Here is a 24,967-nt window from a genome sequence, read left to right as displayed (position 1 = left end):
AGTTATGGAAGACCGGGGAGCGTGGGCTCAGTCCTCTGGGCTCTCCCTTCTGCTTTAGAGCCCAGTCCCAGGAGCTAAGGGTGTGTTTAGTTGATAGGAGGAGGTCTCCCCAGTGTGTTCTAAGGGGGGGCGGAATGTGTGGCAGAAATCGCAAGGGTAAAGGTGTTTGTGATTGTTCCAGCTCTACCCACCTGGGGCGGTTTGTTATGGTTTGCCATGCCTGAAACTGTGCTAGTTGTGCTGCCACACTATAGGCCCTCAAGTCCGGGACCCCCAGACCTCCTAGCTTGGAGCCCCCCAGCATCGTTTTGAGAAGGATTCTCGCTCTCTTACCTTTCCAGATGAATTTCAGCATTTTCCTTTGGATGTCCTTGAGGGTTGGTGTGGGGATCGCTACTGGGAGGGAAGCGCAGGCGTATAGGAACCTCGGCAGTAGGTTCATCTTGCATGCTGTGATGCACTCCAGCAGTGAGATCTCTTGGGTTTCCCATCGTTTCAAATCGCCTTCCAGTTCTTTCAGTAGCCGGGGGAAGTTGGCTTTGTATGTGTCTCTTGGGTTAGCCGGGATGTGGACCCCTAGGTAGGGGATGGCCTTCTTCACCCATGTCATCGGGCACATCGTTGTCAGTGGCTCCCGTTCTGCTGGGGTGAGCCCGATGCCCATGGCCGAGGATTTGTCAAAGTTTATAGTGAAGCCTGAGACCTCACCATAGGTGTTAAGTTCTTGTATTGCCCGTTTCAATGATGATGATTGGGCTTCTGAGATCGTGAGTAGGACATTGTCCGCGTATAGGGCGATTTTATGTTGGTTGGGGCCGTCCTGCAGCCCTTTAATTTGATCGTTTCCCCTAATCCTTTGGGCCAAAGGCTCCATGGTGAGAGCGAAGAGTAAGGGCGATAGCGGGCATCCCTGCCGGGTTCCGCATGATAGGGGGATCGGAGCTGAGCTGTGTCCATTAATTCTTAGACTCGTACTTGGGCTCTTATAATTGGCCAGCACCATTGTCTGAAAAGTTGACCCGAAGCCGAAGGCCTCTAGGGTAAGTTTCATAAAGGTCCAATCTACTCGATCAAATGCCTTGGCTGCGTCCAGAGCCACTAAGACCAGTTTTTGGGTGTTCCGGGAGGCGAGGTCCACCAGGTTCAGGGTTCTCCGTATGTTGTCTCCCGCTGATCGATGGAGGATGAAGCCTGCTTGGTCGGGATGAATGATCTTCGGGAGAACGCGATTCAGGCAGTTTACCAGGATTTTTGAATATATATTTGCATCAATGTTTAAGAGTGCTATCGGTCTGTAGGAGGCAAGACTCCTTGGGTCCTTTCCTGGTTTGGGCAGGAGGATGGTGGTCGATTCCTGCATCAATGGGGTGACCGCGCCTGTGTCTCTGAAGGAGTTGAACAGGGTCACCAGATGGGGGGTCAGTTGTGGCCTGAATAGTTTATAGAATCTGGTCGAAAAGCCGTCCGGGCCTGGGGCTCGTGTTTTAAGCGACTTGATGGCCTCCTCCACCTCCTCCCCCGTGATGGGATCCTCCAATTCGTCTCTCGTTGTGTTGGCGAGACGGGGAACCGCTGCCCTCTGTAGATATTGCACCTGTTGCGGTCGGTTCCGAGGGGTTGCCTTCATGATTTGGGTCAGGTAGTCTGTCGCGAGCTGTTGTTTTTCGGGCTCCGAGTATCGGGTGACCCCCTCAGGATCACGCAGGCCTGCAATCGTGTTGACGCATCTCCGTTTGGCCAGTTTGGCCACCAGGAACCTGTTCGCCTTGTTGCCCTTCGCGTAATATGATTGTTTGGCTTTTGCCATCATTAGGGCGGTTTGTTCCGCGTAGCCCACTCTGTGAAAAGAAAATGAGACACATGCTGCTGCACCGCCCTGTAGACACATTTTAAACACTTACTTCCTTACATTTTGCGAGAAGAGGCAAGTCGATGCAAGTAAAACTAGACAAGAACAGCTCTGCTTCGTCCTTGGCACAAACTCCAGAATGAGCAGAGAAAACTGCAAGATGTGTACCTGCCATCAGAGAGGACCAGGAGCACAAAGCAACATGAACATTATATATCCCATGCATTGACCTTGGCAATATTTGTACTTGTCATGAAGTGCCTTGTTTTGTAGGGTTATATGGAGAGAGCCGAGCATACGAGAAGGGAGATGCAAGAGAAAATAAGAATGGGGGCGAAGGAAAGCGAGAGGTGGTGAGAGAGGAGTGTGAGAGAACCAGGGGAGTTGCTAGGTCTGGAAAAGACCCGGGGCTAAGCTGATGTCACAACTGTTGGGACTGGGGGCTAGTTAGTCTTTTGGCTGTAGCTCCTGAGATTCTATCCGGGGCTACAGCCAAAAGATCAGGGGCTATAGCCCCCTTAGCCCCCTCCTAGCAACGCCCCTGGAGAGAACACTGCTGGCTCCGAGCAAGAAGGCAAAGGGAAAGGACTTCAACACAGGCCCTTGTTCAGGGTACTGTCCTACATCTGTTATTGGAGAGCCATCAGAGAAACAAATGGCAAAGCAGAGCTCCACCAGCCCTACAGATAAGGGGTTTATCAGCCACTTTTACTCCCTAAAAATAGGCAAATAGACCCAAAAAATAAATACTCCAAACAAAAAAAATGGAAAAAAAAACAAAACACCTGACCTTGTGCCCCTGCTTTCACTCACACAGCTCCATGGATATGTTTGGACCAGCAGCGCACGTAGTACCACAGGAAGAAAGTGCTACTGTTACTGTGTGATCAGGAGAAAAGTAAACATGTGTCTTTTAATCTGTATGCATAACTAGGTGCAAATAAATATTATGAAAATATTATAAAACCATTTCCGTTTCCCAGTTAAAACATATACTCGCTTATAAAATACTAATTGGACTTACTTTTTTACTCCCTAAAGAAATCATTTCACACCCAACTTCAAAAAACAGGGAGCAAAACGCTCCCACTTCAAAATCTAATCTGGAGCACAGGCTCCCACTCAGCCCTGTGGTCCCCGACCCAGTGGGGAATTGGGGGTGTGGAGGGTGAAAGGCTAAGTGATAGAAACTCATTTGGTTGGCTAGGGTAACTGTGGTTCTAGTCCCACGTTTTCCAGGCCAAACCTTATACACGATAACACACCTTAGGTAAGATGCGCTCAGGGGAAGTACTCCAGGTAGGGCGCCTGGATATTGGATTAAGCCTTGAAAAAATTCCTCCTTTTAGAACACTATAGGAATTGCTCAGACAGAAGACAGACACCCTGGGAGAGGGCTACAGGTAGGATATTGGAATCAAGGCTGCTGCTACTACTCTGCACTCCAATTCGGCATAGCCCATTTCCAACGAGCCTGGAACCTAGGCCAGATTTCCAGAGACGTCTACTCCAGATGTTTGCATTTACAGCAGAGATCACTCGGGTGACCTGTGTGCTACTAAAATCATCCGATCAAGAACGGTACTGCTTCTGTCCCCTTTGCAGCTGGGCTGCATTGGGGCATTAGCGAAGCCCCTTGCGAATATGCTCACAAATCATTGCCCCCCTCTGGATACCAGGGCGCCTCATGAGCCAGCTACAGCTTTTGGTTGCTTATAGACCCTTTTTATCCAGCCTTACCCAAAACCTTTCTGTAACCTTGACTTTATAAACATTCCAGTTAATGTTCCTGCAAGAACCAGTTGCAGGAGAGGCTAGCGGTAACGGGGCTGGAGAATTAGAATTCTCTAGCTGAACATCCACAACATTGACAGATTAACCATAAGCAATGGCCAAAAGCCACCATTAAGTACCCTTGGCTCACCTTTGGACAGCGCAGACTGAGCCAAAGGCTTAAGGCCATGAGGAGTGCTGGGGAATGCAGAGTTGAAAAAACACAAAAACAATAAAGGCAAAAAAACTATTTTCAAAAAGAAATTTTGAAGAAATATGGTATATTTGGTGGTGGGAGAATAGGCTCGGGATCATGGGAGAAATACCACCTTATTCCTTGTGCAGTGACATGTGGTTCAGGCACCCTTCTGGCTGATCCCGCAGTCAAGACAAGTAGAGTAGGCAATGAGATCCTTAGTGCATCAGCATCTCCTGAAGCATAGTTGAATTAGTGGCCATACAATCTCTCCAACTCATAACTGTTTGTGTGCCGGGAAGTGATTGCTGGGATTTTCATGCTTTCTTAGCGATGGCCACAGATGAGGAACTGGTGGTGGAAAAACCATGGGCCATGTGGTGCAGTGGCAGGAGTGACCGTTTCAGGGTACATGTGGCTCCAAAGGGGAGCAGATGCTGGTCCTGGCTGTGAAGGATGCATCACAGCTCAAGTGGTGGTGTGGCAGGGCCTGGTCACGTGTGCACTGCATCAATTGTGGGGGTGTGATGGCGAACCTCTCGGAACTGTAGAGGTAATTCCGTAAACTCCACCACACACTGCCCCAAATCATTTATTTTTTCCAATTCTTTTTAATTGATTTTTCAACAAACATAACATAACCGTCACACCCGACATTTTCAGTTACAAGCTTCTTAGCTTACATTTGCATATTCTTTATTACTGTCTTCCTCCCTCCCCCCACTTAACTCGAGCTTCCACCTCAGTTTTTTGGATTTCCCTTCTCTTGGGGTTAATCCCCTTCGCCGTGCTCGGATGTGTCATATTCACTGGAATTGGCATGGGAGGATCCCGACAAAGTGGTTATCAATTGTCTCCATGCTATCAGAGGTCCCACTTCATTATCCTCCCCTCTGCTGGCTACCTCATACCATACTACTGTCTCCGCGTCTGCCCATTTCAGGAGATCGTTCCACCATGCTTCCAATCTGGGTCTGCGGGCTGCTTTCCAGCTCATGGCTATTCTCCTTTTGGCCAATATGTAGGCCAGGTCCTTGAGTTTGCACACATGTTTCAGGTTACGTGGCCTGGTAAATCCCCTCATCATACATGCCCACACGGATTGCACCTCCAGCCCGATTCCCTTTTCAGATAGTCGTAGCTTAATTTCCTCCCAGAATTTTCCCACCTCCAGGCACGCCCAGAACATATGGATCATCCCAGCATCCACCTCCCCGCACTTGGGGTATTTTTGTACTGCTGTGCTTCCAAATCTGGCGATCTTTCGAGGGGTCATGCACGCCCTATGGGTGACATAACTGAATCTGCTGCAGCCTGGCGTTTCTAGACACCTTTTTATGATATCTCTGAGCTCCTTCCCACTGCCCATCTTGCATAGTTTCTCCCGCTTCCTCCTCCCAGTCCCGTCTCAATTGGAGCAGCTCCTTACTCACTCTAGACCTCACCAGCTTGTAAATCCGGGATATTTCATGCCCTCCCTCAGAGATATCATACATCGTTTCTATGGCTGTGTCTGGTTTTTCTGCCACTGCTATTTCGGACCACGTTTCCTTCACCCGTAACTATTGTGGTATATGTGATGTATTGCCCCGTATGTACCCCAGTTTCATCTGCTATCGTTTGGAAGTCCAGTGCCTTCCCCTTTTGCCATTTATCTCCCAAGGTCTCTAGGCCTACCAGCTCCCAGTGTTTACGGATCCCTTTCCTCAACTGCTCATCCGCCCCGCAGAGCGCCACAAGTGGCGCCTGCAGGGAGAATGGGGTCGGGTTTCCCATAGCTCAGCACGCTTTGTGCCATGTCTTCCAGCCCAGTTCCAGCAATCTCAATCGCCCATGCAACTCTGGTTTGGGCAGCCATATCAGTTCCTTTAGGAAGTAGGGGTCTCATTCGCCCCTCAGCAGTCTAGATTCTGCTGTCTCGTCTTCCAACAGCCACCTAGTGATGTATTGTAACTGCCCTGCCAGGTGGTATATTTCAAAGTTCGGCAGGTTTATACCCCCTCTGTCATACGTATTCTGTAATTTCCATAGGGCCCCTCTGTTTCTGGAGTTCTGCCACAGGAAACCTCTGCATAAGCTTTGGAGCTTAGTGAAAAAGCATTTGGGTAACATGTATGGGATATTTGCAAAGAAATGCAGGAGCCTAGGAAAGCCCACCATCTTGAGCAAGGCCACTTTTCCCATAATGGCTAGGGGGAGCTTCGCCCAGAACCCCATTCTGTTCTTGATGCCTTCTACTGCCCTTTCTGTGTTATAGTTGTACTCATCTGCTATCGTGTGGTATATGTTTATCCCCAGGTATCTGAATGTTTTGGTCTGCCAGGCTATCTGCAGGGTGGGCAAGTTCTCCTGCGGGACTCCTCTGTATCTCCCCAAAGGGAACATGCACAATTTTTTGGGGTTCACCGCTATGCCCGAGAGAGTCACGTAGCACCCCATTACCTCCAAAATATATTGCAAATTGTCCTCAGGGTACCGCAGGTATAGCAGCATATCATCCGCATACAAGGATATCAAGTCCAGTCCCCCCTTGGTATAAACCCCTATTTCTTTGTACTACTGTCTCAGATAGATCGCTAGTGGTTTTAGTGCAAGGATGTACAGCATCAGGGACAATGGGTAGCCCTGTCTCGTGCCTCTGCTAAGTTGCCATTTATCTGAAATTATCGCTCCCGTTTTGACCCCGGTTGTTGGGGAGTTATACACTCTTTTCACCCACCGGAGGTACCCTGATCCCATCCCGTATTCTTTCAAGGCCGCCATCATCCAAGGCTTTCACTGCGTCTAGCGAGACTATTGCCATTTCACTTGGGTCGCCCTCTGTCTGTTCTATGATATGATGGAGCCTCCTGTGATTATTGGATATGCTTCTACCTGGGACATATCCGGTTTGATCGGGATGTATGAGTGCCCAAAATCATTTATATGGTTTTCCTAGAGATCAACGGACCAGACTTTTTCTTTTTGCACGATCCTGTAAGGCGGTATTAGAAGATGAAGGCATGGCGCATGGAAATTTAACTCTTGCCTATAGATGCATTCTGGAATTTAGCAATATCCAGGAGGCTCATTGTGGTGCAACAACGCAACCTGCAGGAATAGAAGGATGTATTCCTGATCTTCTGTGTCTCTATCATACAGACATCGAAGTACCACACATCCTGGTTTGGACTTGGCCCTGGTCTACCAGAGGCCAGAAACTCTCTGTTCTTGCTGCATTTCCATGATCAGCCTTTGGAGACATTGGCCAATCGTAATGCAACAGTAGTACTTGGAGCTCCTGAGGGCAACTTTAACCAGTGTGGGGCAACGGGAGAAGAGGAAAGACCATAGTCAACAAAGGTTATAAAATACTCTCCCAAGTGTGTCAAATGAGCTCTTACAGGCAGTATTCTACAAACCCAGACTCAGTTTAGAGAGTGGATTCTATCCACACAAATGCCATCTTTTTCCCACTTTTCAGGGAGTAGCAAGCTTTCGTTTTGTGTTGCGAATCCCCCGTTTAACGTTTTCAGGTAGTTTATCATGAGACATAGGGCACTGTGCCATTGCTTTTGTGGTCACAGATGACATACGCTGCAACTGCCCAGTTTAGGAGGGAGTGTGGGGTATTTTCTGCTGCCTTCTCTGACATTTCCCTAAGAAACCTCCACAACTTGTGTAAACATTTGTCAATGTAAGAGCACAATTTCAATAAACACCCCATGCACTTCGGAGAGAGACCAGCAGCTGCTCCCTTCATTTGGTTCCATGTGTTAATATCCCCGCAAAAATATCGCCATACAAAAATATCCCCAAGTTTTTGCAGTGTTATTAAGGCATGGAACCTGCGGGGGAACCCCTGCATTATTTTTAAAGGAGCGGTGGACAGTCCTGCTCCCAAAACCCCCAAAAAATATCACCTATGGCCGTTCCAAAAGACCATATATACAGCGATATTTTTGGTGGGGATATGTACTGAGACCCTTCTTTTCTTCTCTTCTGTAGTGTAAATAGATGTTAATGGTTGAGGCAGAACCTTCCCTTGCTCCAGGGATCCCCTGTGGGCAACAGCTCACACCTTGTAAATTCTTTAATCCACAACATCCCCTTCCTACCTTTGGAAGGGCAGCCCTCATAATTGGGGTGAATAAAGCATGGCTGTTTTTGACCTGGTCCCATCATTTAGCTGTGGCACAGCTAAAGAAATTCCCTTTAGACCCTTAACTAGCAAGAGGGCCTGAGATTGCAGCCTAGTACATCACATCCCCCTCCGCTAAAGCCCCTGTCTGTCATTACCAACACACTCTTTGTCACCATCCTGTAACCCTCTCACCACCACAGTCCTTTTTTAGGCAACACACTGCACATTCTTTTAGGAATCCACACCCCACCTTCCATCTTCTCTGCCCCTCATTTCATCATGAAAAATCCCCAGCAGAATTCTGATACCAAAGGTCCGGTGCTGTGTAAAACCTTTGTGCCTAACATATGCCTTGCCCATCCTCGACAGGCCCTGCCCTCGACATGCTGAGGTCCCAGCAGGCCACCGAGCATAGCACCTGAACATGTTAGAGTAAGGTTTAAGGCATCACTCAGCCTGCTAACCAACATACTAAGTAAGACGAAATGGGTGACTGCAGTTCTCAACTTTCAAGCTGCCCTTCCACTGAACCTTAACGTAATGTCTGAGTTTCCACACCTCCCCTTTACCTCGGCTGCCAACTCGCAGATGCTCGTTTTGTCCTCAATGGGTACCATGTATCTATTTGAGACAGAGGTGGAATTGGGAGCTGGCGGAAGGGGACCGGTCGGCAAAAAGCCTGGGATAGGAGTGCAGGGATGCAGGTTGTTTGCCTTGTATGGCCCACTCCCACCATCCCCCAAACAACTGACTCCCATGCAACCTTACGTTACGCACACAAACCCCCCAAAGAAAGCCACCACAGCTCTAGCCGTTAGCACATCAACATTAACCAAGCCATCACTAAGCGCTCCTCTTTAGTCTGGATGCACTCTCCTATATCAGCGGTTTACCAGGCGCAGAGCGCTGTAGTATATCACGTCTTAGGCTCTTCTCTACAGATAAAATACTCCCACGTTTCTTCCAACAAACCCGTAGGAAGCAATAACGGGGTCCTTCCGACCTGCACCCATCAACACCACAGGTTTCGGATCTGCTTTTCCCCACTATCCTCGTACTGAACTGCCCCCACCCTTTTCTCTTACAGAAGCAAGCGCAGCAAAGCCACAAACAGTGACAGACAAGCACTATACAAGGCCACTTATATTACATTTATTTTGAAATGTAACAAAGCTATGTTTTCTGGCCTTACTACCAGCATACATTACGGGACTGAAATTGAGATTGGATAAGCAGGAGCTAAAAGCAGCTCCTGGGTATCCCACATTAACCAGTTCCAGGAGCTAGCACTGGAGAACCAGGAGCGAATGCATAGTGTTCCGCAAATCTAACTTCCACATAGGATGCAAACTTATTATTTTGTCCCTTATTTATGACGACTCATGTTCTAAGTTTCGTAAACATGTGTGCTAATGCTTATTTATAGTTTAAGCAGATTTAAGTTCATGTAGACGTGTTTGGCATCAGCTTGCCTGGGGAGCCACAAGTGACTCCTGGTAGCTGTTGGTTTTAAGCTATCCAGGCTCTTCTAGGCTATAAGCAAAAGCTAAATAGCTCCCAGCTCCGTTCCATTTCAAACCCTGGCTTTTGAACCCACCATAACGTTGCTGGCGTTTGTTCACCATGCCCCAATCCGCCAACCACAAGGCTGTCGGAGTGCACCGACGATCCATAACACAAGGGACACATGCATGCAGTTTTCTGAATCCTTGAAAGCTGCCCGTCTTAATTGGAAGATTCTAGGTATAAGACGGCACTGCCCTATAGAAAGACTTTTTCCTGGAGCAAAGGCTTGACATTTGAGCAAATTTATATACCAACAATGCATTCCCCCAAGCTATCCGGCAATAAGCATTCCTGAAAGGAAGATGTATGCATTATGCTCACGCATAACTGGTATTATGCTCACGCATGACCGCCCTCCATGCATCCCTCATAGGAGAAGTCACACTGACAGTGCGAGAAAGGGGTTGAAGTGAAGCATGACTGTAGCATGTGAATGCCAGGCACAGGAAAGGTGAACATGTGTTGATGGGGCGGGGGGGGGAGGAAGAGTTTTCACTGTAGAGTTTTTCGAAGTGTCCTAGTTTGGCCGGCTGAAGGCTGTGGATTATGTCCTTGGTCACTTGAAATCCCCCAAACGTTTGTCCTTTACAGCCAGCATGGCGACATGGAGGCATTCCATGAGGGTCTCTTGACAAGACATCATTTGTCCTCCAGGATCCCAGTGTGTGCCACTAAAATGTAATTGAAGTCTTGCAGAGTTTGAGCCACCAGCCCGAATGACTCGCCATTAAAAAGTGTTCATATACTAGGGTGGCAGACGTTTAGTGTAGCGGGGGTTGTTCTATCGGACTCGCCTCTGGTGGTCTTTTCCGGCCCGCTCAAAGTAAATCCCACCCAGAGCACAGTTTGTGTACTTACCTTAACTTGGCAACAGATCCTTTCAAGACATCCAACTTGAACCATTGTGGTAATGCAATATCCCAGTTGTTGTTTCGGTGCACGGAGGACCCCGGCGCCACTTCCTCCAAGTTGATGCACATGTAAGGCATCGGACACTCAGATGGTCAACAAAACAGAAACTGTTGCCGTTAGCCCTGCACTGTGCCTTATGGCAGTGGATAATGTGTGCCAGGGCACGATGACCCGGTCTTCCTCCCTTATCAACTCTGCGCCACCCGCAGAATAACTTGTCACTGTGCCCGGGCTAGAGCACAGCTCCTGCACATACTTACAAGCTCACAATGGTCGAGAAGCTGCCCTTGAGTTTCTAGTTTGTTTCAAAATACATGCGCCGAGAAGTCAACACTATAGGAGCCCACACCCCACCCAAGAGCACATGAAAAGTGAGTACTTTATGGTCATTCATATAGTGACTTAATCCAGAGCCCTTCACTTAGAACATGTCAGTACAAAATCAAGAAAATGCTTGCATTACAATAAATGGAATACAGGGCAGCAGGTCAGAGCTAAATTAATGCTGGTGTGCTGCATGTACGAAAAGCAATAGGACAAAATGGAAGTTATTTCTCATATATATGTTTAGGGCGCATCCAAGGTGTAGCGCCGTATTTCGATGCTGGGATATTTTTTGGTCTCCCCGAAGGGGGAAGTTGTGGTTTTAGACAGCGGATCTTGAAAGCGATTGAGTTGCGATTTAATAGTTTTAGAGGTAGGCGTCGTAGGGACTCCTTTCCAGCCACAAATCTTGCAGGTGTACACTTGGACCACTTGACGAGGGGTGAGGGATCATGGGAGCTGTAGTTCAAAACATCTGGAGAGCCACAGGTTGCAGGCCCTTGGCATAGGTGTTCCCCACTGGAATTAGGTTTCTAGTATTTCTGATGCCAAGTAGTCTTGCTCCCTGATGCCCCACTTCTGACTTTCATAACGGTTCCCACTGTTATTTTGCTCTTAAGTAAAGCCCAATTTGCCATTCCCGTAACTGAATGACAAATCTCTCCCGACACTCGCATCCTTGCACTACCATGGACCCCCACCCACAGTATCAAAATAACGATTTCTTGAACAGAAGCTAAAATCAACCGCTAGGTATTCGGCATCACCCAGTAAGCAGGAACTACCCTTGGGGAATGTTGAACTCGTGCCTAGCGAGTTGCACATCTAACTTCTACATGAGAAGCAGACCTTTTGTTCATTATAGATACCCATTATGGTTTAAACTGGGGTAACAATTTCAAGTTGCAATTTGCCAGCCAAGTACAAAAAGTCACTCGCCCTTCAATTATTCACATGCATAGCCCACCATTTCTCACTCTCCAAGCGTTAATCAACAATAGCTAATGGCTATCGCCGTGTTTTTGGTAACAGCTGCGATAGTGAACTTGACTGGAGTCTATTGTCCGTGTCTACAGTGCTAGAGGCTGAGCATTTAAAAACTGCTTTTTTAATCATCGCAGAGTGTTTGGTGTTTTGTGCCTGCTGCCACCTGCAAGAAGACCTTACCCCCGACTACGAACATCATTTGGCTCCTCCTCACTGTGCCTTAACCTCCATCTTACACGGTAAGACTGCTTGCTACTCCGTACCTGCTAAACCATACTCTGTCGAAGTGCTATTCTCTTGAAAACAACTCACTGCGGGGAGCTCTCTCCCTTTGATCTAGGTCTCTACAATAGAACAGCCATCCCGTGGCAGATAATCCTGTTAAGGTGTCAGTCGGCGAGAAATCGCTTCGGAATCAAACTCAGAGTTTGCCTAGAGACTACGGGGAGTTCTCTCCCTTTGATTTAAGCTACAAACAGGCAAGGCGAGCTGCAAAGTGAATCAGTTGCCCACAGGTCCACAGGTTGAGGGAGAAGGCAAATTGCAACGAAAGCCTACAAGACCGTCATGACATACAGCTCTCTTCTTTGACCTTGGGAGCACCCACGAACACCTAGACACATAAGTCTACATAGCTGTTGCGCAGCGGAGATCCTGTGGTCCTGACTAACCAACGGTCCTCAAGTCCTTTAAAGTTGATGTTATCCATCCAAAGCCCCACTAACTGTGCCATTACATTGTCCCAACTGTAGCACAGAACCAGACAGGGCAAGCAATGGAAGCACATATGTCTAGAAATCGCCCTTTAAATACACAGAGCAATGCTCGACATTTGCAACTAAGTGTGCTGCAGACCCACAATAAGCAGAGAGGCGGCACTCCAATGTCAAATCCAATATGAAGGAATTATTCTCTATCCTCAAAGAAATAAAGACTCCTATAGCACCACCTGACATGTGCATCAAAGACAAAAATGGTGTTCAGCGATCCAAAACGCACTAGCCAATAAGATTTCCACTCCTCAAAATAAAAACTTCTGCTAAAGAGCCTCCTTAAATGACCCACCCCCATCCAAACCAACCGAGAGTACTACAGCTAATGAATCTACCCGATTTAACTTCACCAAAGTCTCCATTCTTGAAGTGGAAAGAATCATTTTGTCACTGAAACCTTCTAACTGTCAGGGTGATCTATGCCCTGCACAGCTCATCAAGGATGCCGCCCGAGACCTCTCCCCTTTCATCACAAAGCTAATCAATGCGTCCTTTTCCTCTGGCACCATCCCCACCAATCTAAAACAATCCTGGGTACTTCCACTCCTAAACAAACCCACCCTTGACTCATCCACGCCAACCAACTATAGACCAATCACGACCGTACCCTTTCTCCTGAAAATCTTGGATAAGGTTGCCTACATACAAATCCAGAAGCACACCATCTATTAGGAGCTAGACAAATCAGGCTTCCGTCCCCAACAGGGAACCGAGACAGCACTCATTGACCTTAAGACCCAAGTCGATGAGCTCAGAGATAACGGTAAAGCTGCCCAACTCCTCCTCCTAGACCTCTCGGCTGCATTCGACCTGGTCGACCATACTATCCTATGCACCCACCTTAACACAGACGCTCACTTCTCCGATGATGCCATTACCTGGATCAGATCCTTCCTAAATGGCAGAACCATGAGGGTTTTCTCGCCCACAGCAGCGGCAGACCCTATACCCATCACCTGTGGCGTGCCACAGGGCTCATGTGTCTCGCCTACATTGTACAACATTTTTACCAAGACCCTTTTCGATGATCTGGATCATCTCGGTATCACCTATACTAATTATGCAGATGATACCCAGATCCTCCTCCCGCTTTCTGGGGATTATGAAAAGGATTTGGCCTTGGTGAATAGAGTGTACATCATCATCCAGGCATGGATGGCCACACACTGACTATGCCTGAATGATAATAAAACCAAACTCATCATCCTGGACACCACCTCTAGCCTAAAGAAACTAGGTCCTGTCTATTCCTCATTCATAATCTATGGTAACAGTATCAAAGTAGGACAAGAGGTAAAAACGCTGGGTTTTTACCTGGACTCAAACCTCTCATTCACTAAACAGGTTAATTCCTTAGCATCCTCTACGGCCTACACGTGTAAACTGATCCGCACAGCTAAGCCATTTCTCTCCGATATTAGCTGCACGAGCCTGGCCAGAGCCCTCATCTTGTCTCACCTGGACTAATGTAACGCCCTCTATCTAGGGTCTACCAAAGCTATTACCAGAAAAATCCAAACCGTACAAAATAATGTCCTCAGAGCGGCATTAGGCATCTCCAGAAGAGACCACATCTCTGCGAGCAGCCGTCAGAATAACTGACTCCCAATCAACGACAAAATTCTCTTAAAAACTCTTTGTAAAAAACTCACAAACCTCTTAACAACGCTGCGCCCATCTACCTGGTCAACAGATTCCACAGACAGACTTCCTCGAGACCCTCCAGAACAGCCTACAAAGATTGCCTCTCTATTCCCCACTTCAATCGCTCCACAATAGGTGGCAACAGCTTCCCGGTGAAAGCAGCCAAACTGTGGAACTCCCTACCTCCCACTCCGAGAACGGACCTTCCCTACCAAAACCTCCGGACTAACGCTATCCTATGGCTGAAAGCAAATGATCATTAAAATACAACAAGTAGCCAGGTTTTACTGCTAAGAGTACCGCCCCTCCACCCCACTGTTTATTTGTACATACTTTATTTCACCTACACTTGTATATACCACCAATGCCAGTAAGTTGTTTGCTTGCTCCTGTACTGTATTTTTATATATAGTGTACTTATACTTGTATGTATGTATATAATTACGCTGTTGTAACTAAGCTTTGCATATACATGTAACTGCTGCGCCCTGTTACCTGAGGGTATGTTTTGCATTATAAATAATAAAAACAAACAAACAGGTACATTCGAGTCAGCCGCATGTGACCGACAGGCACCTGGAGAAACCTGCGAAGACCCGCCTGATGTTGGATCCCCCCCACCTCCCGGTGTACGCTGTGGACTCGACCCGGAGCGATAATGATCTTTACCTACAATCGTGGAGAGTGTGCAATTATCCGTATGCCCCCCAGCGTACAGCTCCACTTCACTAGACCAAAACCTACTAAGTGAAATAAGAGAACCTCCGAGCACGGAAAAGGCTATACAATTAATAAAATCTGTTTTGTCCCAGAATCTGAATGGCCAGCATCTGAAGGGGCTTCCGCAAACAAAAAGGAGCAAATCGGGGGCTGATTTATCAAATTTGAGAGAGCACTTTAACCAAACGAGATCTCCACTGCTGCCCCAAATAAAGCAAAACCAAAACAAGATTATAGAAGCCACCCAATTCAACCATTGTTCTATGAACAAGGAACACTTTGATAAACACAAGCTGAAACGCCCCAACAGATGCTGAGATACTGAATAATGACGACAGTACCCTCACAATAAATAACAAACCCTGGTATAACACACACTTGAAAAGGAGAACCGATTAATGCAGTGTATCCTCAAACACCAGTGCTACAGCAAGCGAAAGGCCTCATGTAAACAATCGTGCTTGGCCAGCACCACCGCAGAGTGCTTAACAAGTCACATGATACCCTATGCAACCAGCATCTTTGGGCCCCCAAATAAAACTGAGTTCCCCACTGGATAGCCTTATGCCGTACCTTTGAATGGAATTATTGGATCCCACAAGGCTTCCTCCAGCACCGAAGGTGGAGTCTCAAACGTTGCTTCCATCACAAGGCCTCCTCAGAGAAATGAACCTTGACAGAAGATTTAAAAACTGAGTGGCGCAAACCGAATCTAAACCGGGTTGAGCCCAACAATAACCTGACAAACTCACCATTGGCTGGCCGTCTACTGAAATACTTGTATAATCTACTATTCAGCATGGTATCCAAAGAGACGAATAATAACTCTGCCAATCCCGACGTCTGTAACCCATGGACCACAAAAACTGTTAATTGCGGAAAGAAGTTAAAACTCAAAGATAGCACCATGACCACCAAAATAACGGCCTTAACTCAACGTGTAAACGAGGACAGGCTAAAAGAGCCATCCTCCTGCAAAAGGACATGGATTGCTGGTCGAAGTGTCGATATCTTCCTCCAGGTTCATTAGTACTAGTGCTGAAACTTAAGAAGGACTGGAGGCTACCTTAGAAAAAAGAGCTTTCCTTGAGAGACCCTACAAGAAATTGCATAAGAAGAGCAGTTTGTCAAAACGACCCACCGATTTAGTAAATCAACCAAATGAAACACCCCTGTGTAACCAATTTCATCAACTACAAGCAAATTTAACCTCTGCAGTCACCATCACGCTAGCACCATATTTAAAACTCTATGAAAATCTGTCAGACAACTATAAAAAAGACCAGTCGACACCAATTGCTCTGATGAACTCAAAATTGATTCACAGAGTCTGTCATTGAAGCGACCAGAGAAAGGAGATTAAAAGACAAAGAACTAGACGGCGCAGTATTGAGGTCCCTGGTCAAGTTAGTGAAAGAAGCAAGAGCTGAACAACGGGCCCAGCGCGATGAAGTACTTGGCACCACCATAAAAAAGAGCCTTGGGAAAATCACTGCACAAGTCGGTAACTACGATAACTTCTGAGAAAAAGCGCAGACCCAAACCAAAAACCCATGCCGGACACTGAATCCCTATACAATCAAGAGTACATTTCAAGGGATTCTACAGGTAGATGCGGAAGTAGCACGCCCTTCAGGGTGAAATGCAAATCCGCAAACATGTGGCGCCATCCAAATTGACAAACCGACATACCTGAATGAGCAAGTAGTAGCAACAGCAAATCCACCGAAGAGTAGTGAAACACTCGAGACTGTCCTGGTATCAGAGACTGAAAAATCTGTACCTGTGAGTGGCCCCACGACTTACTCTATATTTGGCACTAAAACACAAGGATCCATGGCAAAAATCTAAGAAAACTTATAAACCAAACACAGTAAAGAAGACTAAAAACACACCTAGGCCGCTTAACTTTGCTAAAAACACGAGTTTGTTGAGCTTCCTGAAAAATTTGAAGCTGCCTACGGTTTAAATCCAACCACCCGAAAAGACAAACATAGGTAAGGAAACAACTAATGTCACGCGGCAGTTCCATTATGAAGACTCAGCCCAAGCCTCTCCAGTCAACCTTCAATCTCCCCTTGGAGGAGACCCATTAGATGACCTACTACTTGAGATGTCCCTTTATGAAGGAGAATCTGAAAAAGAATGTGATGACACCCTAATGAGGTGCAAACGAACTCAAGCAATGAATACGATAGCGACACTGCTATCATAAGCTTCAAGTATCTAACTTTACAAGAGAGATGGAAGAAAACCAATGTACAGACGCCCAATACTATAAATTCGGATACAATTAATCAAAGATTCTTCAGTTACTGATATAAATTAAGAAAACAAAACCATTGGAATCGGACCACTCAACACTACAGGAAAACCAAACTCATAGGAGAGAGACACAGCGAGAGCCGGCGCTTCAAAAAACCCAAGATCCTTCGAAGTAACATTGGAAACTGTGTTGAATGAGGACAACCGGTCTCATCCTAAATCTCAATAACATCCTGCGTCTCTTCCACCATGTCCCAAAGCTAAGTGCAATCAACCCAACAACATCAAAATCGTGGCCTTTTGAAACAAAGATATAAATGACAGTGGCCCTTCGTAGGGCAACCGTGGCATTATCATCCCTGGTCTTGGATTCAGAAGATCAACTCTGTCCACTCGGCTTTGACGTAAAAGTCCCAGAAACTAGACACTTGGAGTGTTTCGACAAGCTCATCTCTGCCTAAATTCAGTGGGCCAAAAAACCCAACTTCGGCTGAAACCTTCCAAGGAAATGACAAAAAGACGTTTCGACCCAATGACCCAAATCTATTCAAAATGACCATCAAAGCACGTAATGTCCTGACAGAAACAAATCATACTAGTCAAAAAGATGCAGTACCCTTCCAATCAACGAGAACTCCTAGTGGCACTGGCTTCCAAGTCCCCCGTCCATACACACACGGACCATGGTCATTGGAGATCGGATCATGGAATACCAGAGGATTCACTCATATCCTGCAAGGTCTGCCATCCTCATTAGCAAATTTAAGCCTATTATTCCTTCAAGAAACCAGGCTTATAGAAGTGACTCACCTAGATGGGTTTACCACCTATCACAACAAAGTAGTCAGAGGTACTGCCGGCAGACCAACTGCAGGCTTAACAATCTTTGTGCGAAATAACCAAAAATTAGAAGTAGCAAGGGAAATTCAAACAGATCCCTTCTTTCAGATTCGGATTATAAAACTCAATGAAAGACCAGCCAGTAATAAGTGCAAGTATTTAGTCCTATTTAACTTATACTGGAACCCAGAACATGAGTTAGAGATCACAAACCCATTATTCTAACTTGCTCCATGTTTAGCAAAACGGTGCTAAAAACATGGCCTCATACCATCGAACTAGAACTAGGAAGAAATTGGCTACGATTTAAATCACAAGACACCAAATACCTAACTGAAAAATTGCTGAATTGCCAAGAGCTTGACAAATTCGGAGTGGATTACGAACAAGTACTGATCAGTTTCAAAGAAAACAATCAAAGAAACTTAAGACAGCTTTTCAAAGCAAAAAATTGCTCTGATAGCATGGTATATAAGCAAAAGCATTAACTGTGTAAATTGAGAGCATTGCAAATACCGCAACAATGTTCAAAGCCATGGGATCAAAAAAAGACTACAAATGTATGGCATCTGTTAAACTGAGACATCTCACCCACTAGAACGCAGTGCCAGGAAACGTATCGTCGTCTCATTTCATCGACCAAAGAAATGGTACATCAATTTGGATCAAGATGAAATAATATCCATCATAGAGAAGGCAAGTAAATCGAGACCCCCCGGGACCAGATGGTCTCACAAACGAAATCCTAAAGCAAGCCCCAGATTCATGGGCTAAATTCTGCTGCACGTTGTTTAAAAGGATCGTCCAGAATGGCCAAGTTCCAGATTCATGGAAAAAAAAAAAGAGTATAATCGTCCCTATCTTTAAGAAGGGTGAGCGGGCAAAGCCAGGAAATTACCGCCCAACCGCCCTCTTAGATGTGTTGGGCAAGATCTTCACCTCCGTTTTACTAAAGCGACTGAATGTGTGACTGCGACTGGAAATTTAGATTGTAGACAAACAGGCTTGTATGGATCTAGATATCGCATTTGATAACATTGTTAGAGAACGTCTATGGATGAAAATGTCTGCTACAAAATGTCTCGCTGATCTGTTAAATGCGATTGAGGATCTATACACAGGTACATCCTTGCAGGTCAGATTTAATCAAGAAGGCTTCTTGACAGACTCCATTCCCACATGTAATGGCTTAAAGCAGGGCTGCCCCCTTGCCGCCTTCTTGTTCAACTTCTTCATCTCTCATGTGAGGCACGTCATTGACCCCGCTCCATCGTGCTCGCCAAAAAATGTAAGGCCAAATGTTGGGATGGCTCCTTTACGCCGATGAGCTGGTGCTACTAGACAGAACCCGAAGGGGCCTCCAGAAGAAGTTCAATATCCTTCAAAGATATGTAGACCACAACGATTTATGAATCAACCCCAACAAATCACAAATATTAGTGATAGAAAAGTGCATTGAAAATGAAGACCTTGAGATGGCCCATAAATTTGCCGTCAAGCGATACAATCGATCAAATACCTGGGGTCAATGATCAGCACAAGTGCGAATAAAAGCCTGAGGAAAGACCACCTAGAGCAATTAAGTCTCAAGCCAAGATAATCGGGCACGAAAATATGGGAAATTCTCACTTGTCGCAATTGTGCAATCTTATAACCAGAAGGTAACTCCAACAATTACAAATGCAGCAGAAGCCTGCCTTGGGCTAGCGTGGTAGACGTGAGACTAGCTCGAAGGAACATTTTGGCAAACTGTTCTACACCTGCCGAATGCAGTCCCCATAGCCATTATCCGACAAGAGATTGGGCTCCTATCCCTCTATGTAAAATGGAAATCTTTATTACTCTTCAGTAGAACGCAATCATCAGAATGCCCTATTCAATTTGATGTCCTATCACCAAGACCGAATGTTTCTGCAGATTGGACATTGGACCTGTGCAAGAGATCCCGCCTTGCCCTGCTATATGAAGTGGGTGTCTCCGTCGAGACTCTATGCCGTAACCAGTCGTATGTGAAACCAATATTGTGGGCAGACGACTGGAGAATCACAGAAATGGAAAGATCAAGCTCCAAGATTCACTCCCTCTCAAAAACGTTAACAGCCTCCCTAAATGTGATAACATCCTACTTGACCAAATTTCCGAACCCTAAACACGGAGAATTGTTCTTAAGATTCAGATTGAACATCCTACACAACAGAACAACATTATGTAGATACGGAATAGGTTGCAATAACAGAAACTGTAGACTATGTGATGGAGAAGTAGAGTCTTTGCAACATCTGACTCTGTTCTGCCCGGAACTACACCTGAGAAGTGTATACTTGTATGACCACTTATACCCGACATTTGAACTGGATGCTGAGAGATGGTGGGAAGCCCTATACATGGGTGGAAATGTTAAGTGGTTGTATGCACTTGTAAAATATTTGGAAATAATATAGGAAATATAAGACATGAAGGAAAGAAGATGATTGTTATGGCAAAAAGTTTGACGCCGAATAAAAATAATAAATAATAATGACTAGAGGCGAGTGCATATTTTGGGGCCTGGTTTAAATGTCTTCTAAATGTGCCCAAATGATCCCTTCGAGATATTCACAAACGCTCAGAGTTGATGTCATTTGGGTATGTTCGTATGCCACCAGTTGGCATGGGGAGCCAAGGGTAGCTCCTACTAGATGTTGGCGTCAAACCCCATGCACGGCAGCTTTACACCTACTAACACCATCCACACTACAACAACCTCAGCAGAACTCCTTGCAAGACCGGCTACATAATTAGATTGGTCACATACCCATTCGCCACTCCATCACATAACATCTGCTCTAGTTATGTCCCAGTGCTGTTCATTGAATAGATTTAGTGTTCTCCCCTCCGATAAAACATATTCCCCAAGTGTCACCATGTGATGGATTGCCATCAGCGAGGGTGGCAAAGAGCTGCCTTTTTCATTTTTATCAAATCAAACGATGCATATAATTCAGTTTGACAGGCTAAACAGACACGCTTTCATAATTGCTCCATGCCAAATTATAGCGCAAACATGTGCCTTCGCTGGCACCCTCATAGACACCCCTCTTGGGGGTATAGCCTTCCCTCGGCCTATGCTAACACAAAGCTGATGCAGGTATATCTTAACTGTGACCTTTATGATTAGGATCACTTGTGTTTTGTAGAAGTGTGAGGGCTGAGCAGGCAGTTTAGCTTCTACCCATCCTTGTACTCCTGCGTGGCAGTCGTCACACCCACGTGATAAGGCGCTGCAAGCACTGGCAGTGCTCCTATTCCACCGACTGCTGCTCTGAAGCATCAACCAAGTGCCCTGGGGACTGCATCAAAATATAATCTACCTGCTGGCCAGGGATATATTTTTTCCAGGTATTTCTTTAGTTCTCCTGCCAAGCATTTTAAAGAACCCTCTGCCCCAAGGTGACAGCATACAGACTCCACCAGGAATCCACAGCCCAGAGGAGACATTGCACAAGTGTCGAGCACGGCAGGCGCGGACAGGTGCAGGCTTGCCGTACCCACTGCCTGAACGAACCAAAAGGCCCGACATGGTGCCACACATTCGGCATGAATAAGCTGCAGGCCTCAAAACCAGAGGCGGACACCAGTGGCGTCGCTTAGTGTGTGGGGGCTGGTGGGGCTATAGCCCTGGGTCTATTGCCTGTAGTCCTGGATATAAGCTCAGGGGCTACAACCAAAAGGCTAGCTAGCCCCGAGTCCCAACATTAGCATAAACCCAGATCTTTTCCAGACCCAGCAACACTGCGGCGGTCCCCAAGTGTGTGTGAATTGCTCTTGGGTTAAGCGCTGGCCTCTGACATAGGGTCAGCCTGCACTTCGAGAAATTTAATACCGGCAGGTTGACTCAACCCACCAGCCTTCCACCGTCAATAAATTGCAGTATCATTAAATTGGGTCAAAATAACTGCTATGTTGCAGTGCTTCATAACTCTTCCTGACCTGGGCCTTCATTTAAAAAAGCATGGTTGTATCAGGGAACTATTCCCGGCACGCCACCCATTCCGCGCTGTTCCAATTCACAAATAGTTTACTTAGCGGAAGACAGCAAACCGTATGTTTAGAATTTGTGTTTATATATTTGTGTTTATATAATGCATTTCGCAATCGCTAAACATATAAAAGCGGTACAACATATTAACGTGGTTAAAGCGTGGGCAGATTACACAAGAAGTGCACATTCCAAATGGTTCAATTGAAGGCTAACGGAGTGGCCTCCTTCTTCCCACGCATGTTGCTGTCGCACCATGCAGCATATCATTACCCCACATGTTAACATGCACATTAGCGCCCACAACCCACCATCAAATGTTCTCTTGTGGGACGCCATGGCAGAATGAGCCTTTGCCACTATGCAGACTCTTTAACATAGTAACACATCAACTATGGTGAGGCCTGGAATCCTGGCCTTGTTAAACTGGGGCTACTTCCTAGCTTAAAGCTATCACACACGGCCACATTGTATCACCGCACTGGACAGTGGAAGATGTAATGCAAATTGCATAGCGCCCTTTCCCCATTGGTATGGCCTCAAAGCGCTGTAGGTGAACACCCTCAGAGGGACGGAAGACCAAGGTATGTAAAATTCGTCAGAGAAGTTTAGAATGCAAAGGGATCTTTCTATCTGGGTCCCTCTCTCTAAGGGGCTGTGTGGGAGAGCTGGACTTATGATCATCTATGTCAAGTTACATCCTCGGGGCTGAACTTGAACTTAATGAGGCATAAGCAGGGGGAAGTACTAAGCATTGAAGCCGAGTGGTTATGATATGATATGCCATTTATAACGCGTCTGTACACAAGTGTTTCTAGGCGCCATAATTGCGGGGGGGGGGGGCGACAAGATAAACGATTTTACTAGGCTGACTTACACACATGCCCCATTCCAGCCATGGGATGCTAGCCCAGTCCTCCAGGTTTTAACTTTTTATTCTGGGACTTGCATCCTCCCATGTACGGGGAGTCATTGGGCTAAATTTAGGCTGTTATTCGGCCCAGTTAACAATGAGTGCATTTCCATTTCTGCCACCCTGGCAAGCAGGGGGGGGGGGGTAGTAAGCCACTCTGATTGGCTGGAACGCCGGGCATACCCTTTAAGCCTCACCTCTGTCTGCCCCGTGTGGACTTCCCAGAAGAATGCCGTCCCGGACACTGCATGGTGGAAGAATGCAGCGGCACCCACGTGCAATGCCCACATCACACCTACCTGCTTCATGACAGCCCCCCCCCACACACCGGCCGGCCACTAGAAAGGGGACACTGGGGCGCATCCGCGCGGTGAGGTAAACAGTGCAAAATGAAATGCGCCCGTGGTGGGTGCGTTAAAGTAGTGCCATGCGCGCGCACTTACCGTCAAGCTGGGGCTAGCATGCCCCTCCGGCCTGCCGCTCCGTGTCCCTCCTAGCCGCAGGCCCGGACCATCCCTCTCTCTCTCCCTCCCTCCCAGGCTCGCTGGCCGAAGCTCGGGCGCGCTTGGCCTGCAGCCCTGGCCCGGCCCGGCCCCTCCAGTCGCCCAGGCAGCGCCTCGAGCCCCGGGGGAACGCACCCGTCCCGAGGCACAGAGCCCGGAGGACACAACAAGGCCGGGATTCCCGCCCAGGGGTGGGCGCGCGCCGGCGACGCTAGAACTTCCTGCTCTCAGCAAAACAACCAAAAAGCGCGCTGCGCATCCACGCCACACGGCCCGGGATTGCGACACCCCAACTGCAGGGAGCGCGACCCAGCCCCATCCCCGCCCCCCGGCTCCTCTCCACGGCCCGGCAAACTCCCCCAAAATGACGGGTACACGTCGCCACAGGAGGCCGCGGCGCGCTAGTGCGCACTGGCCCCGGAGGCGCGCTGACTCAACCCCGGCCCAGAGTTCAGCCGGGTACGTGTACTTTGAAGCTGCCTGCGCCGGGCAGCTCGTCGGATGTGCAGAGGATGCCAACCAGCGCGGTGCCCTCGCTTAATACGAGGTTTACTTTAGCGGGGCGGGGGTGAGGGGTAGCTCAGTGGGTTATCACGCCTGCTATCGAGGGCGGTGCCCTTGCGTCTGATATATACTTTAACTGGAGAAGATGGTGGGTGAATGCGCCTGTTGCCAAGGGCTGGGCCCCTGCTTCTGCAGTGTAAGTTACCTGTGCAGGAAAACTCGGTTTTTGTATGTGCCTGCTGCCAAGGGCTCTTTCCGCGATTGTACTTTAGCTGGGGAAGATAGCTTAGTGGGTTAATGCGCCTACTGCCAAGGCCTTTGTCCTTTCTCCTACAGTGTGTTTTAAAAGATTGTGAAGATAGCTCAGTTGATTACTGCCAACACACTTCTGCCGCAGAAAGGGTCGGACTAAGGCATACAATTAGTCCCTGCACCCAGTGCTTTTAAGTGGTATTGGAAATCTAGGGGTGAGAGGTCTAGTTAATTAGTCCCAGTGCTTTAAGTGGGATTGGAAATCGAGGCGGGGGGGGGTCTAGTTAAAGGGTGTGGCCTAAGGACACGCCCCCTAACGAGAGCCCCCCCATTAAGGGCGAGGGGGGGCGGGCGGTTGGTCAATGTTGGAGCTGGGGCACACTGGTATTATTAACTTTGATGCGCCCAGCCCGTCCTTTTAAACAAAAGAAGGGGATGGGCGCACCAAAAGGTGTGACGCCAGGGTGCCCCAGCTCGCAGGCAGCAGGCAGCCCTTTCGTTCAAGGAACCCGCTTTCACCACGGCTCCTTCAATGAAAGGTCTGCCTACCGCTGGTGTCTCTGTACCTGAAACTCCTGTTTCGAGTATGTACTGCACGGTTACGCCTGCTGCTTGCTGGTGTTAGTACTTTGGTTTAGAAAAAAGAAAAGGCATCTTCTTTTAGAAAAAAGAAAAAGCGATGCCTTTTCTTTTTTCTAAAAGACGATGCCTTTTCTTTATTCGAAACCGAAGAGCTGACACCTGCATGCAGCTCGTGTAACCGTACAGCCTCTACACGGGCTGCCTCAGGTGTCGGCTAGTGGGG

General features: G+C 47.4%; 1 protein-coding gene across 1 annotated transcript in view; it reads right to left on the bottom strand.

Annotated features, from left to right (window-relative positions):
• Positions 1-23,932, bottom strand: part of LOC138447702 (volume-regulated anion channel subunit LRRC8D-like) — a 98,509-nt gene extending 74,577 nt beyond the window's left edge. The window contains exon 1 of the mRNA XM_069603991.1: positions 23,347-23,932. The gene's annotated coding sequence lies outside the window, so the exon portion shown is untranslated. The remainder of the gene's footprint in view (positions 1-23,346) is intronic.
• Positions 23,933-24,967: the final 1,035 nt, after the last annotated feature.

Source organism: Ambystoma mexicanum, chromosome 3q (assembly GCF_040938575.1).
Source record: "Ambystoma mexicanum isolate Mex_15411 chromosome 3q, UKY_AmexF1_1, whole genome shotgun sequence".
Taxonomy (NCBI): Eukaryota; Metazoa; Chordata; class Amphibia; order Caudata; family Ambystomatidae; genus Ambystoma; species Ambystoma mexicanum.
Note: the sequence above shows the minus strand (reverse complement) of the source record. Positions and strands in the feature narration are given on the sequence as shown.